Source organism: Sus scrofa, chromosome 4, assembly GCF_054392235.1.
Source record: "Sus scrofa isolate SSC_HxYL_T2T_F1_AM1 chromosome 4, Sscrofa_HxYL_maternal_Yorkshire_Landrace_v2.0, whole genome shotgun sequence".
NCBI lineage: Eukaryota > Metazoa > Chordata > Mammalia > Artiodactyla > Suidae > Sus > Sus scrofa.
In genome coordinates this window covers 101452171-101468412 of record NC_139386.1, presented here as the reverse complement: position 1 = coordinate 101468412, position 16242 = coordinate 101452171, and the positions used below count along the sequence as shown (strand labels likewise).

General features: G+C 48.5%; 2 protein-coding genes across 2 annotated transcripts in view; one reads left to right on the top strand and one right to left on the bottom strand.

The window, feature by feature from the left end:
- The window catches only part of CRCT1 (cysteine rich C-terminal 1), a 239033-nt gene that overhangs the window by 176496 nt on the left and 46295 nt on the right, over positions 1 to 16242 (top strand). The window lies entirely within an intron of this gene.
- CRNN (cornulin) overlaps positions 1 to 16242 on the bottom strand; it is a 41001-nt gene that overhangs the window by 15094 nt on the left and 9665 nt on the right. Inside the window, exon 2 of the mRNA XM_085020418.1 lies at positions 721 to 877. The gene's annotated coding sequence lies outside the window, so the exon portion shown is untranslated. The remainder of the gene's footprint in view (positions 1 to 720; positions 878 to 16242) is intronic.

Here is a 16242-nt window from a genome sequence, read left to right as displayed (position 1 = left end):
TGTACGTTCATAGTTCCTTTTTTTTTTTTTTTGCTTTTTGCTTTTTAAGGCCTCACCCAAGGCGTAGTTCCTAGGCTAGGCTAGGGGTTGAATTGGAGCTGTAACTGCCAGCCTACACCATAGCTCATAGCAACACCAGATCCCCGACCCACTGAGGGACGCCAGGGATCGAACATGCATTCTCATGGATACTAGTCAGATTTGTTCCTTCTGCACCACAATGGGAACTCTCTGGTTCCCTTTTTGGTTTCTTCTTTTCTAGACCCTGGAGCCTTGGTGTGTGTGTGAATACATATATATATATATATATATATATATATATATTTTTTTTTTTTTTTTAACTCACTGACCTTCCTAATGGTGTGAGCCAGGCCCTGTGGCCACTCTGGGCTCTCTCTGGCTGGAGGCTGGTGTGGATTCATCTGGAGAATGAGTTGTTCACGGCGTGAGGAAGAGGAGGGTGTGGGCTGCCAGCTGCCTGATGCCCTGTTGTCCAGCCTCTGGGCTGGGGCTGCTCTGGCCTCGTGGAGGCTCTCTGGCCTGGAGCCATGGTACCTGCCTATGAGGCCAGCTTCTCCAGCCCCGCCACCTCTCTGGGCCTCGTCCACTCATCTGAAACGCAGTGGTGGTGATGGCTCTTTCCCAGGAGTGTAGTGAGGATCAAATGTGAAGGTTCTAGCAGACGGTTATGAACTACAACGAAAGCAAAGGTATTATTACCTTGAGCTGTGATCGTGGTTCTGTATCTTCGGCGGAAGGGCTGGGTGGCTTGGGGTAAGCAGGTCCAAGTTTATCAGAATTGGAGGAGGTTTGACGTTTGGTGGTGGGGTATGCTAATGATCTCCTCACTGCAGGCTCCGAGTCTCAGCTTCCTCACCTGTGGAATAAGGATAAAAACAGTACCGGCCTCACTGGACTGCATGAGAATTATAAAGCATTGAGATTAGCCATTGGCACCTAGCAAGAGTTTTACATAGATTTACGTATCAAGTCATCACGTAATCCAGTGAGGTAGGTGCTACTTTACCCATACTTTACAGAGGAGGAAGATACTGAGACCAGATGGGTAAAGTGGCCAACCCAAGGTCACACAGCAATTAAATGGCTAAGCTGGGATATACATCCAGGTCGTCTGTCTTGAGAGTCTGCATTTCTAACCACTGTACTACACGGCCACTATCCTAGACTGAGATGGGGAAGGGAGGCAGGTAAGGAGAGAGAGAGAAGCCTGGCCTTTCCCTCCCAGAACTTAAAATAACAGGCAGGCTTTGGTCATGATTCTCAGCCCCACCTTGCACAGCCTCCTGCAGCCACACCTCCTCCAGGAAGTCTTCCCAGATAAGACCCACCCATGTGATCCCTCCTCTTTTCCCCATATGCTTTGAACTTAGGAACCTAGTCGTCTGTCTTTGAACCCCGGAACCTACTGTTTTGAAAGTGTTATTCCATTTAATGGTCATTTATCAAATGCCTAGAACCCTGGGGTATAGAGACATGCATAAAAGCATTCTTCTCCACCAGGCATTTATAGCCTTGTCAGGGATACAGGCAAAGACAGTCATAGGAAATACCAATGAAAGAGAAACTGAGATCAGTGTTGTAAAAGCAATATGAACAGCATATTGTGGAAGTATGGGAAACTGTCGGTTAATTCAGACCGAGGCTGGGAGGCTCTGAGAAAGCTTCACAGGTCGTGCATTTGCCCTGGGTTTTCAGCAACAGCTAAGGCTTTAAGAGGCAGTGCAGTGGCCTGTAAAAACATGTCCCACATTGTAAGACAACATTGTTAGTTGGAGCAGGAACTCTTTGTCTTTCAGATTTGTTCCTGTGTTTGCCTCTCATCCTTCTGCCTTCTGTGCTCCTGTTCTGGATTCCCCAGGCTAACACGCTGCTCAGTGCTCCTTCATTTGCTGGAGAACCGCAGAGAGGCTGGTTTGTCTTCTGGTCAAGTGCTTAACTGCACTGCTCCCAACCCCTGGTCTGGCAAGGGCATCCCTCCGGGTGGAAGCGAGGGCAGAGTCTGAGCCCTGCACTGGCTGCATTTTACTTCAGCGCCTCAACTTTTGGGCGGGAACCTAGGAAAGCTGCTTCCAGCCCCTGGTCCCAGGGAAAGCGCTCAGTTGTGGATCATGTCCCATCTGTCCATCTACCCATCCAACAAAATTTGCTTTACCCTTTCTCCATGTCAGGCAGCCAACTTGGTGCTGGGGACTCAAAGACCAAAACAAAAATAGTTCTTGCCCTCAAGCTTTGAGTCTAGTGACATCTAATCACACAGTTATAACTGAGTACGCTGATCAAGGACGCAGAAGGAAGGGACCCCCAGGACAGCTCTGGGGTTAGGGAGTTGACAATACTGAATCAGCGTCTCAGTGGACAAAAAGGTGATACAAGAGGAAGTGCAGACGAAGGTACAGCAGAAGGCGAGGGTGTGGGAGGTCCAGAGACACTCTGGCTGGACAGAGAAAGTGACAGAGAGAGCCGAGGGGCTGGAGGCCAGCAAGCTGTGTGGCTGGAGAAGGCAGGCAGATCCAGGTCATGAAGGCTCTTGTGGGCTGTGCAATAAGACGTGGATGTTAACCTCAGGGCCCTGAAGGGTTTGAGCATAGAGATGCCTTGCTGAGCACTGCATGTTTTTTTTTTTTTGTTTTTTGTGGTTTTTTTTGCCATTTCTTGGGCTGCTCCCATGGCACATGGAGTTTCCCAGGCTAGGGGTCTAATCGGAGCTGTAGCCGCCAGCCTACGCCAGAGTCACAGCAACGTGAGATCCGACCCGCGTCTGCGACCTACACCACAGCTCACAGCAATGCTGGATCCTTAACCCACTGAGCAAGGCCAGGGATCGAACCCGTAACCTCATGGTTCCTAGTCGGATTCGTTAACCACTGAGCCATGACAGGAACTCTGAGCTCTGCATTTTATAAAGACCCCTGACTGCAGTGATGAGATGCAGAGATCAGGGCAGGAGTGAAGGCAGGGAGGCCAACCAGGAGCTGTTGGGGTTGTTCAGGAAAGAGAAGCTGAGGACCTGGCCAGGGTAGGAGAGGGCCATGGTGGGGAGAGCGTCGAGGGTACTGAGGGGACAGAACGGACAGGATGAGGCCATCAAAGGGACATGGCTTGGAGGGGGGGCAAGGAGGAGCCAGCAATGACTTCCAATGGTCTGGCTTGGGCCACCACTGTGTCACTAGTGATGCTTTTCATTGCGACAGAAACAGGAGAAGGAACAGGTGCGCCTGGCGTGGGCCAGAGGGAGAGGCTCAGCGTGTGGGATCAGCTAGAGCTGTGGCCCTGGGGCCAAGGAGATGCCGGATCCTGAGGATATACATTCTGGGTAGAAAATTGAGGTTGGTGGAGAATGTATGAAGCAGCTCAGGAAGAATATTTTAAAGGGGGTTGGAGAAGAAGAGAAAGCGTATCAAGGAGAGGGCACAAGTGCGGTCAAAGAGATGCAGAAAATTGAAGGCTGAGAAGGGCCTTGGAGCTGGCAGAATGGGAGCAGACCCCGGAGTTGGAGATTTTGGAGGAGCGGAGGCAGAAAAGTCAGAACACAGCGGGTTGATGTGTGAGTGGGCGGTGGGGAGTTGGGAAAGAGTGAAGGGTCTCAGAAGCGAGAGAGACCAGACCACGAGGAAGAATTGTTTTAGAATAAGAATGCCTTCACCACGCTCACGTTGAGGGAAGGAGTCAGGTGGGAGAATGGTTGAATGTAGCAAGTCCATGCTGCCCAGGCTCAGAGGGATAGCTCAGTGCGATCCCAGCCGGGCCTCTGGGCCACAGGGAACTCCAAGTTCTGTAGAAAGAGCAGCCTTTGGCCTGCAAGGCTGTGGGCCAAGCCCCTCTGCTGGCAGCCAGGTCTCCACTCTCTCTGAGCCCCACAAAGGGCTTTGCTGGACCTTTGTCCTACAAGTGCTGCTGGCAGAAGAACTGACTCGGGACCTGACCCAAACCTCCTCTTGTCTCCACGGCTTCAGCTTGAATTTAACAGCAGGAAGCTTTCCTTGGGTCTTTGCTGCCAACAGCTGCAGTTGCCAGGCAGGGTGGGTGGTGAGACTTGCCTGGCACAAGTTTAACCGGGTGGAAGCCTCAGGCCTTGGCTCTGAGCCAGGCAGAGGGCGGGGCTCATCCAGCAAGAGCCTGTCGTCAGGCTGCCACCTAGTGTTGAGATGGGTGTACAGCAGGGAGGCCTCTACCAGCACCTGCCCTAAGCGGAGGACAGGCGAGAAAGAAGGAAAACCAGAAAACCCTTTAAGAAGCCAGGCTTTGGAGAGGGGCTCACCCTCCTGGACCAGAGAGAGAATGCATTCACGTGAAGACAGACAATGCAGTCAGCCTGCGCTGGGGGCCAAGAAAATGAACAGAGTCACAGTTAACAAGGCGCTTTTACCTACCCAGGCTCTCATTTGATTCTTTGTGTTGTGATCATTTTCCCTGTTTTACACATGTGGCTTCTCCCCTAAGGTCCAAAGGATTTGTCCGTGTCAGTTGCCTGTTAAATGCAGAACTGGGATTTGAAAAGGGATTTTCAGACTTTGAGAGCCTTGAGTTTCATTTCAGGGAGCAGTAGGAACAGTTGGGACAGGTGCCAGCGTGAAGTGAGGAGGGTCTGGGTAAAACGGGACAGTGGGGACCTGTGCCTGGTGGAGAGTGAGCCTGGGACGTGGGGTGCCCCACCACTGCCCAGATGTGTGCAGATGGCTGCTAGGCCTAGGAAAGGTTTGCAGTGGGACAAGTGCCCAGACAGTCCTGTCCAGGAGCCAGGGCAGGGGGTGGCACCAGATGTCAGGGACCTGGAGCGGGGCACCTAAGGGGTGATTGACAGGACAGTCAATGACAGGCCTGATTTAGCATCTGATTTGCTAACTGACAATGGGGCCAGAGAACCCAAGATGGGAGAAAGGCACCAGAGAGTGGATGCGGCCTGAGAGCAGGCGTCATGGAGGGTGGGGACATGGAGGAGTCTGGACCAGGGCATCTCCTGGTAAGATTACAGAAGAGAGAGATTCGGCCGGCTCACTTGCTAGCAGGTCCCAGCTAGGAAGGGAGACCAGGGGGCCCCTGGAGATGCTGGGTGGGGCGGGTGGGGAGAACTGCCTTCAGTTCAGAGCCCCTCAGTGGGCTCTCACCTGCCTGCACCATGTCCGGTTATGAGATCTGACTGGATCAGACCGGACCAGACTGGACCTGACTGGATCAGACCAAACCAGACCAGAAACGACTGGACCCGACTGGACCAGACCAAACTGGACCTGACGGGACCAGACCAGAACGACCGGAACCGACCGGATCAGACCAGGCCAGACCGGATCAGACCGGATCGGAGTGGATCAGACTGGACCAGACCAGATCAGACTGGACCAGACCGGAGCAGACCAGACCCGACTGGACCAGACCAGACACAGAACTAGAACAAACAATCCAAAAATTTATATGGAACCACAAAAGACCCAGAATTGCCAAAGAAATTCTGAGGAACAGTTGCTTTGGAGGCAGGAGGCATCATTCTCCAAGACTTCAGGCAATATTACAAAGTCACAGTCATCAAGACAGTATGGTACTGGTACCAAAACAGACCCAATGGAACAGACTAGAGAACCCAGAAAGAAACCCAGACACCTATGGTCAATTAATCTTTGACAAAGGAGGCAAGAACACGGAATGGGAAAAAGACAGTCTTTTCAGCAAGCATTGCTGGGAAACCTGGACAGCTGCATGCAAATCAATGAAACTAGAACACATCTTCACACCATGCATGAAAATAAACTCAAAATGGCTTAAAGACTTATGTATAAGACAAGACACCATCAAACTCCTGGAAGAGAACATAAGCAAAACATTCTCTGACATCATCCTTACAAATGTTTTCTTAGGCCAGTCTCCCAAAGCAACAGAAATCAAAGCAAACATAAACCAATGGGACCTAATCAAACTGACAAGCTTTTGCACAGCAAAGGAAACCAAAAAGACAGCTTACAGAATGGGAGAAAATAGTTTCAAATGATGAAACTGACAAGGGCTTAAATCTCTAAAATATGCAAACAACTTATACAGCTCAACAGCAAAAAAGCCAACAACCCAATTGAAAAATGGGCAAAAGATCTGAATAAACATTTCCCCAAAGAAGATATACAGATGGCCAACAGGCACATGAAGAAATGCTCAACACCACTGATTATTAGAGAAATGCAAATCAAAACTACCATGAGCTACCACCTCACACCAGTCAGAATGGCCATCATTATAAGTCCACAAATGCTGGAGGGGGTGTGGAGAAAAGAGAATCCTCTTGCACTGTTGGTGGGAATGTAAGTTAATACAACCACTAGGGAAAGCAGTATGGAGATACCTTAGGAAACTATACATAGAACTACCATATGCCCCAGCAATCCCACTCTTGGGCATATATCCGGACAAAACTTTCCTTGAAAAAGACACATGCACCCACATGTTCATTGCAGTGCTATTCAGAATAGCCAAGACATGGAAACAACCCAACTGTCCACCGACAGATGAATGGATTAAGATGATGTGGTATGGAATACTACTCAGCCATAAAAAAGAACAAAATAATGCCATTTGCAGTAACACGGATGGAATTAGGGACTCTCATACTGAGTGAAATAAGTCAGAAAGAGAAACACAAATGCCATATGATATCACTTATATCTGGAATCTACTATATAGCACAGAGAACCTTTCCACAGAGAAGAAAATCATGGACTTGGAGAATAGACTTGTGGTTGCTGAAGGGGAGGGGGAGGGAGTGGGATGGATGGGGAACTTGGGGTTAATAGATGCAGACTATTGCCTTTGGAATTGATAGGCAATGAGATCCTGGGAACTATGTCTGGTAACTTGTGATGGAGCATGATAATGTGAGAAAAAATAATCTATACATGTATGTATAACTGGGTCACCAAGATGTACAGTAGAAAGTTGACAGAACACTGTAAACCAGCTGTAATGGAAAAATAAAAAGAAAGTAAAATTTGAAAAATGTGACAAAAAAAATGAAATAGGAGTTCCTGTTGTGTGTGGCACAGCAGAAATGAATCAGACTAGTATCCATAAAGGATGCAGGCTCGATCTTTGGCCTCGCTCGGTGGGTTAAGGATCCGGCATTGCGCAGAGCTGGGGGGGTGTCAAAGATACATCTTGGATCTGGCGTCGCTGTGGCTGTGGTGTAGGCCGACAGCTGTAGCTCTGATTCGACTCCTAGCCTGGGAACTTCCATACGCCACGGGTGTGGCCCTAAAAAGCTAGAATAAAATAAAGTAACCTTATCTCATCTTTGATAACTAGTAAGTTCTGCCCAGCCACTAAAGGGTCTTGGCTCTGTGATGCTTTGCACGCAGCAATGGCCCAGTCAGTACTTGTGGGTGGCTGATTGCTGACCCGTGCCCCGCAAGCTCCAAGTTTTTCATAAACGTTAGAAACTATGATGTGTGCAGGAGGGGGTAGCCGGTCTGTGGCCTGCTGGCTGGGGAGCTCACTGGATTCCACATAGACTTGTTTTTCCCAAGTTCACTGATGGCTTCCTGCTATCGCAACAAACTCAGCCTTGCAGGAAGTGGGTCTGGATGATGCTTCTGGATCACCTAAGTGTCAATCAATTCTGGAAGGAGTTAGTCTCTCCACAAGCAATGTTGAGTTGCTACTGTGTGCTGGGGACTGTGTGAGCTCCTGGGGATACAGGGAGATGGGATGCAGAAGGGCAGCCGGATAAAGGTGTACCTAGAATTAGATACCAAACCCTGGGGGTGCAGAGAGGGGTGGCTCTGCGGCTGAGTCACTCCAGGAAGGCTTCACGAAAGAGGTGGCCTGAGCGTTAGGCCCTGAAGGGTGAGTGGCGTGTAGTAGGTTGGGAAGCTTTTGGGGCCAGGTAGAGAGACGAGAGAGGAGAAGCTTCTAGATTGAATGAAGAAAGGACAGTAACCAGGTGGTGTGATGGCTTTAAGTGTGTTCCAGGAACACAAGCAGCACCTTCTGTGGCTGATGTTTTCAAATCTGAGCTGCACTGTTAAAGAGAGTCTCAGTGCCCCTGTGTGAGGGCCTCCCCCTTGTTCCCCCACGCCTTCCTGTGGGTGCGTCCATCAGGGAACAGCCATGTCTGCTTTGCTGTCCAGGCCCGGCTCTAATGCCTCCTTCCCTGAAGCCTCTGGCCTTGTCAAGACAGGAGTGGCTGTTATGTGGCCTCCAGTACCCTTATTGCCATGGTCTTCTGGTCTGTTTTCTCCAGCAGACTACATGCTTGGAAGGAGATGCTTGGTTCATCCCTCCATCCCTGGTGCCTGGCACTGGGCCCCCCCAGGACATACACTCAGGTAATGTTTAATTCTTTAGCCTGTTCTGCGACCCCCTCCCAGTCCCGCAGCAGACCCTCGTCCGTTTCCCCATCTGCCCTCATTAGGGATTAAGGAAGCCCTCTCAGCAGTCTGCTGCAGGAGAGAAGGTCCAGGTTAGATTGTCCCCATCAACCCCAGTGAGCACTTGATTGAGAAGATCACAATCCAGGCTTGTGTAACCAGAACCGGTGATTTAATTGATTAGAACAGGTTTTCAGTTGGCTGCTTGACAGGTACATACAGCACAGCCTCTCCCAGTCCACCTACAGGGCAAGAATGTGACAGATTTAGGTGGCAAATGCTTGGAATGCCTTGAAGATCCAGCTCCAGCCAGCCAGCTGGGTGCTACAGGGACAGGGAGGACCCTGGTGACAAATGTGACCTGATTACTGAGGCCCTTTGTTCCTAGGATGGGCCAACGAACAACAACCTGCCTGGGTGCTGACCCAGCTATTGAATGGCCCACCAGGGACTGGAAGAGGAGGAGAAGCACGTCTCCTGGGCCCTGTCCTGTTGCCTCACTGACCCCATTTGGGAACGTGGACCTTGCCCTTTCATCCTAATAGTCAGCTGATGAATCAGGACATTTTAATAAGTCCCTAGTTCCTGTATGGGATTTTGTGGTGGTATCCTTCCAAAGGAGAGTAGATGGGTGACTAGATAAGAAGAGGAGTGGGACATACGGATGAACAGAGCGTGAAGGGTGAAGTGGATAGGCAGGTGGGTGACAGAGTGAGAGGAGGGATGGATGGATGGGAAGTCAGCAGGTGCCATATCCTCTCCTAGGAACATAAAGCCCTCCAGTGGGTGACGTGGGTGCTGGCAGACCCTGTGGTATCAGTACCTTAGTGGCAGAAGGCTCCCTAGAAGCAGTTGAAGAGCTGACTCTATAGTTTATTTTATTTTGCTTTTTAGGGCTGCACTTGCGGCACATGGAAGTTCCTAGGCCAGGGGTCGAATTGGAGCTACAGCTGCCGGCCTACACCACAGCCACAGCAATGTCACATCCCAGCGGTGTCTGCGACCTGCACCACAGCTCATGACAACACTGGATCCTTAAGCCACTGAGCGAGGTCAAGGATCGAACCTGTGTCCTCAGGGATCCTGGTAGGGTTCATTGACCACCGAGCCATGAAGGGAACTCCCCGAAGAGCTAACTCTAAAGAGGGTTACTCTTCCATTTATTTTTCAGAAACAGCAATAAATAGAAAGCAACTGGTGCCTCCTGCTACCGACCAAAACTTTCAGGTATGAAGATGTCTTTATCCTCCCTTGTCAGGGTTCATGGGGAGGCCAGATGGGACAGAGTGAAGTAACCAGCAAATAGAGTACCTGAAGATAAGCACTCCTATCAAACTAATAGGACAAACAATGAAGCAACGCTGCAAGCAGTTTGGGAAATGCAGGACAAAGCATCATCTTCATAAACCCAACATTCTAGAGCAAGCCCTGTTGTCTTGTGTGGCTGTGCTTATGCACAGGAATGGTACAGAGCTGCAACTGCCATCCACATGCCTACACTCTAACCCACTTCCTCCACCTTACATGCTGTCATGGGCATTTTTCTATGCTGCTACATAATTACTTTAAATGGCCATAAAATATTCCACTCATTATACTACTGCTGTATTTAGGTTGCTTGTATTTTTTTCCCTTTGCTCATTCTTATGAATCAACACGTGTACAATAGGACCTGGTAAAATGCATACACTTAGTAGGTGCTTTATTTCTTCCCCATCTCCCTCCTTCATATATCTCTTCATCTCTGGGCTTTTCCTTAAGATAAATGTTCCTTCGGGTTCCAGGGCTTAAAGAATTTCACACATCTTGGTGCCATGTTGTTGTATTAATTACAATGATAATAATGTAAATAGCTCCATGATTACATATATTATCTCATCAAATCCTCCCAACATTTCTAAGGGGTAGCCATGACCTCATTCTAGATGAGAAAGCAGAGGCCTGCAAGTTTAAATAATCTCTCCAAAGCCTATGTTTGTCCTGTTTTCTTCTTTCTTCCCAGGGTCTGCTTCAGCATCTGGTGCATGGAAAGACTTCAATAAACATTTGCGGAATGAGGCTTGAAAGTGGGAATGTCACAATTCAAAGCCAGATCTTTTTCACTTCAAAGCCTGTACTTTTTTAACCTTAGACCTTTCCAGTAGCTCTTAATGTTCATTGGGACAGGGGGTTGGGGGGGAGATGTGGGTGTTGCCAAACCTTTGGACTCAGATTCAGAATAGCACCCATCCAGGCTCAGGGCAAAGAAGTGAGAGCTAAGATGTGTTATGGGTGGGAGTTTAGGACCCTAATTCTAGTTATTCTAGGACTGGACCTGCTTGACTTTTTCCTGAAATCACCCAGGCAGACCTATTATATAGGTCTATAATTATATATATATTGTATAGTTCTAAGAACCGTGCCATAGAGAGTGGAGCTAAGTGCTTGGTGGCCACATTGAGTTCAAAGGGTTTGTTTGTCAGCTTGTGCTATGGGGCCTGATCATGCATTTACAAATATACTGTCTCATTGGAATCAGTATCTAAAATCCAGCTTCAGGAGCTGAGAGACAGAGTGACCCTCTGGACTGGATTTCCTTTGGCCTCATCCTTCCCAGTTTCATCCCAAAGAGCAGCAGCCCCAAGAGTCTTGAGTAGTCATTTCCTAAGGTCATGCCCTCCTGGCATGGAGCAGAAATGTGTATCCCATTTCTGTTGCACAAGGTGTCTGTGTTGAGTGTCAGAATGGTTCTTCAGAGACCCCTTTAATAATAAGATCTGTCCACTGAGGCTGCCTGGCTGGGCAGAGGGCTGGAGAGGTCACTGACAGGGCTGGGCTCAGGGCTAAGGAAGAGACTCAACATGGCAGGACTTCCTGTGTGCTGGGAATTGAAGAGCTGCTTTAAACTCTGACACTCCATGGAAAAGAGTGCAGAAAAGCATGAGGTTTGGGAGGAGAAATTCAGGAAGTTTCGCATTTAGAAGGTAACAGAGGAGAAGAGTCATTGAAGGGACCAAAGATAGTCCAGGAGCTGAGAGATCATGTAATAAACAGCTCAGACTCCTAAGAAGTTCCACTCACATATGCTGAGCATCTACTATGGTCATGTGCTCTGAGAAGTCTTGGGAATAAAGTGGTGAATAAGACAGACCCCTCTCTTCAAGAAGATGCCACGGTCCACCAGGAGGCGGAAGCATAAAATAGCAATAACAACAACAACAACGAAGCACAGCATGATAAGTGTTCTATTAATGATGTCATCTACTGGCACCTAAAGGTAGAGGTGAGATGTCAGGGATCTGCAAACACCTCAAAGAATCACGTTTGAACTTCACGTTGAAGGATGGATGAGGGGTTCCCTGACACTGAAGAGTTGGAGGAGCGTATTGGTCAAAGGGAAAAGCCAAGTCACGGAGGCTCACAAGGACATGGAGCCATCAGCCTTGTGTGGGAGAAGGTGCCTCCCCTTGAGGGGATGTCAAAAGTGGCAAAGGCCTGTAAGGGGCCAAGAAGGATGGAAAGGTCGCCGCCGGAGCCAATGGATAAATGTCGATGAGCTGTGAAGAAGCAGAGGCCCCTGCACCCATTCTTTCAAAAGAATATTCATTGAGCACCAATCACTTGTGAGGCATCCAGAGAAGGGAGATGAATTGAAGAGACAATGAGCTCGGCCCTGATGGAGCTTCCACTCGTGAGAGAGGCAGACAATCCACACACACACAAGATAGTTACAGAGGATGTAGGATTGGGAAGGAAGTAAACGTGATGGTGTGAGACAGAGCAGCTGTATCTGAAGGGACCCTCTTTCAGGTGGCCAGGCCCCTAAGGCCTTCCCAAGAAGGTAACATTTGTGCAGAGGCTGAAAGATGAGAAAGTGCATCATGGGAAGAGGGAAACCTCAAAACAAATGGGAAAAACTCCACGTAGAGATGGTCCCTGACTTACAAAGTTTTGACTTTTGATTTTTCTTTTTTTTTTTTTTCTTTTGTCTTTTTAGGGCCGTAACTGCCATATGGAGGTTCCCAGGCTAGGGGTCGAATTGGAGCTGTAGCCACCAGTCTACACCACAGCTCACGGCAACGCTGGATCCTTAACCCACGGAGCGAGGCCTGGGATCAATCCTGCGTCTTCATGGATGCTAGTCAGATTCATTTCCGCTGAGCCACGACAGGCACTCCTCAACTTACGATTTTTCAACTTTGTAATGCTGTGAAAAAGATAAGCATTTGGTAGAAACCATAGCTTGAAATTTGAATTTCCATCTTTTCCCAGACTTGCCATATGTGGTATGAGTCTCCCGTGATACTGGGGAGCCGCAGCTCTGTCAACGATCACAAGGGTAAACAGGTGACACCCTCACAGCCATTCTGTACCCACACACCACTCCAATTCTCACTTCAGTGCCGCATTCAATACCTTATGTGAGATATGCAGTACTTTATTATGATCTAGACTTTGTGTGAGATGATTTTACCCAACTGCAGGCTCATATACATGCTCTGAGCACATTTAGTGTAGTCTAAGCTCAGCCATGATTCTCGGCAGATTCGGTGTATTAAATGCATTTTTCAACTTATGATGTTTTCAACTCACCATGAGTCTTTCTTTGGACTCAGTGGCCACTTACAATGGACACCTCTACTACAAGTCAAAGAAGATCTGTATTTAAAAAGAGAGAAGAGGCTGGGCTGTGGGATGGAAATCCTTTGAAATTGGATTGTTATGATCATTATACAACTACAGATGTGATAAATTCATTTGAGTAATAAAAAACAACCAAAAAAAAAAAAAAAAAAGAGAGAGAGAGAGAGAGAGAGAGAGAAGAGGCTAACGGGGTCTGAGTGTAGAAAGTGAGGGCCGGGGAGGAAGGGGGTAAGGTTCAGGGAGTTTGGATTTTATCTTTAGAGCCAAGAAAAACCACTGAAGGGTTTTAAGCAGAGAGAAGAGACTCTTTTTTTTTTTTTTTTTTTTTTTTTAGGGCCGCACGCTTGGCATGTGGAGGTTCCCAGGCTAGGGGTCTAATCAGAGCTGCAGCCACCAGCCTACACCACAGCCACAGCAATGCTGGATTCGAGCCACATCTGTGACCTATACCACAACTCATGGCAACACTGGATCCTTAACCCACTGAGCGAGCCCAGGGATTGAACCTGCGTCCTCATAGATGGTACTCAGATTCATTTCTGCTGAGCCACACTGGGAACTTGGAGAAGATACTGTTATTTCATGTTTTAAAATGAGAACTCTGGAGGCTGCATGAGCTTGAACTGGGAGGGCTCAGAGGAGGAGTAGAGCCCCGCTGGGAGGCTACTGCAGTGGTCCAGGCAGAGACCAGAGTGGCTTAGATTAAACAGTGGACAAGGAGACTGAGACAGGTGGGCACAGCTTCAGAATGTGTTTGGTAATTCAGTGGAGAGATCAATGTAAAAGAAAGGGAAGAAACAAGCAAAATGAGAGTAGACTCTTTTTCAGAAGCGTGGGTCCTGCATTCTGGGCATCCGCTCCTGCTGCGTGGCCTACAGTAGAGGAGCTGTACCCTTCCTCTTGGTTCTGGAAGATCAGAGAGGTGACCCTGCCCAAGACTTCTCTGAGAAGTCTGGCTGAGGATCTGGAAAGCCGACTCCTTCTGGATGGTCGGCTCATGTTCTTGCCAAGGAGAAATGGAGGCCATTTTAACTTATTCAATGACTGTTTGTTACCTACTTTCTGTGTGTCAAACCTGTTCCGGGAGGGAGGGATGAACAAAACATACAAAATCCATACCGTCATGGAGTTGACATTAAAGTTGGTTAGACTCACACCAGGCAACACAGTAAATAAACCATATCAAAGAGTTTGAAGAACTATGGAGGGAAGTCACAGATGCTGGAGGTGGGTGGCGGGGAGTGGCTGAGGGTGGAGAGATGGTATGTGCCAGGCTACAGTGTGTGCATGGGAAGTGGCGTTTCTGGGTCTCCTGTAGCTCGAGTGGCACCACCCCAGCCCCTGCAGCCAGTCTCGACTCATCAGACTCATTATCCTATTTGTTGTCGTCTTTGTGCTTATCACACTCTGTAATGATCGTGTTTATTTACCTGCCTATTCCTTATTCAAATAATTCAGATGAATTCTGGTGTCATTCCAAAGGGTGTGAATTCAGGGAGGAGATGAGAACGGGTATGGGATTGTGAAAGTGGAGCCATGACCTGAGGGGCTGAGTTCAAGTAGAGAAGGTTCCAGATTTGGGTACTGGGCTCTGAGCCAGACCTCCCCGCCCTGTTTCAAGTTTTGGAGATTCTTCTGACTGGGGAGAAGGAATGGATACTCATGTGAGAGGGGTTTGGAGAAACCTTTGCATAGGAGACCCTGAGGGCTGAGTGAGCCGGGCGGGCAGTCCCTTGGTCTGGGCAGGGCGTGGGAGGGCAGGGTTTCAAAACAGGGCTGTTCAGTTAGAGGCTGGCCTGTTCTTGTTCTGGTGCGAAAATGCTAGAAGAATTCCAACAGGAGGCCCCCTGTCCCTGCACTGACCTTAATCCCATGTCCCACCTCTAGCAAGGTGTGACAGACTTTCCCAAAGGAGCCTCACTTGGGAGGAGTGCCCTGAATCAGCAAGCGAAACTAAGCAGGTGTTAATTAGGTCCAGGCGGCTGACAGGTGATTGTATCTTTCCTTCATTAAGGATGAGGGGTGTGCAGGGGGCCCCCTGCTGCTCCCCGGCCCCTCCCGGCTTCCAGAGAAGGCTGCCGCTGGGTGGGATCTGCTCTGGGGAGGTGGAATGGACGACCTGGTACCCAGAGCAGAGCCCTGCTTGGCCAGGCAGGCACAGAGAAAGGGGCCCACCTCAGACCGGGGGTGGGGAGTGGGGGGAGGCAGCAAAGGACCCCGGAAAACCTTAGGCTCTGGGAGTTGGTTTCAGCAGGAAAGGAAGCGTCCTTCTTGCAGATGGTGCCATTTGTCACTGCGCCAATCCAGCTGGTTTTATTCTGAGCTAAATGTATTCTTGTCACTTGAGACATAAACATCACACACACACACACACACACACACACACACACACACACACACACCCCTATGGTGTATCACAGGTTTTGGAGGTAAAGAGCAACTTAGAAAAAACGAGGTGTCATAGAAAATTATGAGGTTGGAATTGGGGGATTAAGGTTACAGATAGTTTTAGCTGACTCTCGGTTGTGTGATTGTGATCAAGTTACCTAAACTGTGCTGAAATATTCACAGCTGTAAAATGGGTATTTTTTTAAAATTCATTTTTTATTATGAACATTTACATTTGTTGTGAAGACTTGAGCACTCAGGCAATTATATGTAAACTCTGAGGTTCTCTCCCAGTATACAGAGTAAGAACTATCATGAAGCCACATTCTTATTCAAGGGAACTTTTATAGGAAAAGAACTGGTCAGGTCTAAGAGGTTCTAAACATTAAAAAACCCTGTTGAGGGTACAAACCACTAGGTATAAAATAAGCTACAAGGGTATACTGTACAACCCGGGGAACACAGCCAATATTTTATAATAATGGTAAAAGGAATATAACCTTTAAAAATTGCAAATCGTTGTAGTGTACACCTGTAACATATGTCATTTTACAACTATATTGCAATTTAAAAAATATAAATGAATACATACAAAACCCTTTTGAATTAGTTTCTTCCTGCGCCAAATGAGGGGGGCACAGAGGACCACAAGAGTCCTTCCAGGTTAGAGTCTGCTTCCGAAGAACAAACTGCAGACAGAGGCATTTCTCAGGAGGCTCAGGGCAAAAAGCCCAAGGTGGCCTGCAGGGGAGCACGTCGGGGCATGGCCTTGGGCGCAAATGCCAGCCCCACCTCTTATGAGCTGTTCGACTTGAAGCGAGTTTCTTAACATCTTGAGGTCTCAGTTTCTTCATCTGTAAAATTG